Raw genomic sequence first — 2,175 nt, forward strand, 5'->3', positions numbered from 1 at the left:
ACGTGAAGACGTCATGAGCAAATAAGCATTTGCATGTGTATTTGTATGCGCCGTATTTATGTGCCTATTTTGTCGCACGCGCATTTGTATGCGCCGTTTTCCAATACTTTATGCTCTCTCGACCGTCGACTTGTCGGCGATAAGCGGTTTCTGATATGGCGATTTGATCTTTCATCGAAGTAATTTGTCAGATCTTGTTGCCACATTTCATTGTTGCCTAGATACGAACGCATGACCATCAATGTTGCCCGTAGCAACTGAAGTTTTGCGCCGCTAAGCACGTGAATGAAGGTGCAGTTCCCGGCATGGAGGGAGGAAACAGTTAGGAGGGGGCGTTGCGCAATGCCATAGAAAGAAAGAAAGAAAGAAAGAAAGAAAGAAAGAAAGAAAGAAAGAAAGAAAGAAAGAAAGAAAGAAAGAAAGAAAGAAAGAAAGAAAGAAAGAAAGAAAGAAAGGGAGTACGTTGGGCACGCACAAGTGAAGTTTCGCTTGCTCCTATTTTCCCAATAGGGGAAAGGCTCCTGAATCTTTTTCAACACGATGTCGACACTGAGTTCAGTAAACAATACTCTGCAGGCCAAAAGAACTTTCTCTCTCGTACACATTACTGGAATCATCGGATCACCGTGGAGACAGCACGTGTGCGATCGTCACAGCATCTCGTTTGAGTTTTCTTTATGTGCCATACGTATCGTTCAAGTTCTCACTATCCTTAGACCAATAACGGTTTGCATAAACAAGCTCTATGCAGTGAACGTATGAAGTCGGACTGGTTTATTCCTGCTGGAATTCGTATTTAGCAGTGCTAGAGCTAGCACCATTAGCGTAGCCAGTGTTTAAACATACCCCCCCCCCGAGATTTCATAATTTTGCGTGTGTGTGACACGTCCATACACGCGCACGCACACACATAAAAGGAGGGTCCGGGCCACCCTCCCCGGAATAAATTTCTGGCTGCGCTCCTGACTAGCACAACTTTTAACAAAGCAATACAGTTTGAAATGAACGTTCTACACGTATGAGAAAATCAGACTCGCTATACGCAGCCTGACATCATGTGCTGCTGCGTCTGTTTTGTGCATAGTGTTTGTATTACGCGTCTGATGTATTCAGAAGATATTCCTTTCCCGTCTAGTTGTATGTAGGTGAAAGCCACGGGCGTAGCCAGAAAATTTTTTCCAAGGATTGGGGTGGGGTCGGGGGCGTATTTTTATGTAGGGTGGTGCGTGCGTTTGTAAGTGTGCCTGTACATACACACATGCAAAATTGAAAATTTTCGAGGGAGGGGTGGGGAAGGTTCCCTCATTACCGGAGAGCGCGCACTCAAGACGAACACACAGGGAAGAACACAACACAAGTGCTCACTTTCAACTGAAGTTTATCACGAAAAAGGAAGAAAATTCACCCATACAATACCACGCATGCCACGAATCCACGATTCCGTACCCACTTGCCCAGACTGCTGCTTTGTTGTGTGCAAGCATCCCTGCAGACTGCAGTAATGATTATACAGAAATTATGTTCTGCGAACCAAGTCGTGACTTTCTTTGGTAGCGAGTGAGCAGCAGTACGTTGTCCCCTATCAGTATGTGTAAGTTCTCAGCGACGTCACGTGATACGCTGTGTGACACGACGCGTCACGCTGGAAGAACGAAAAACAGATGAGGTTGCCAGACGACGCGATGACTCGGCGTCGGGAATTTTATCTTTATTTTTATATTTTTCTTGCGTCGAGCGTTTTGCGCGCGTGGTATTTATTGCGTGACAGTGGAGGCGTTACGCGGGGAACGCGAGCTGCGACGCCTCCTCGTGGTGGCGGGATTTTCGCGCGTCGTCGAGGGCCGCACACGCGACATCCGAGACGACGACGTTCCGAGCGAGGTCGTCGCCCCGTTTGCTGTCGTGCGGTACGTGAGACGACCGCGAGCCCTCGGCAGTCGTCGTCGTCATCGTCATCGATGCGTCTCTCCTTGCGCCATGCACCTCAGAGTGCGAGTCGCTATTGTTTCTGCACTGCTCGCTGTGATAGAGACGCACGCCGAACGAGAACAACACCGCGGTTGTTTTTTGCACGTGCACATTTCTTACGAGTGAAGTGGACGCCTTTGTGCGAAAGCACGGTGCCTCCAAGAGAGAGAGAGAGTGAGTGAGTGAGTGAGTGAGTGAGTGAGTGAG

The sequence above is a fragment of the Rhipicephalus sanguineus genome, chromosome 7 (assembly GCF_013339695.2).
Source record: "Rhipicephalus sanguineus isolate Rsan-2018 chromosome 7, BIME_Rsan_1.4, whole genome shotgun sequence".
NCBI classification, from domain to species: domain Eukaryota; kingdom Metazoa; phylum Arthropoda; class Arachnida; order Ixodida; family Ixodidae; genus Rhipicephalus; species Rhipicephalus sanguineus.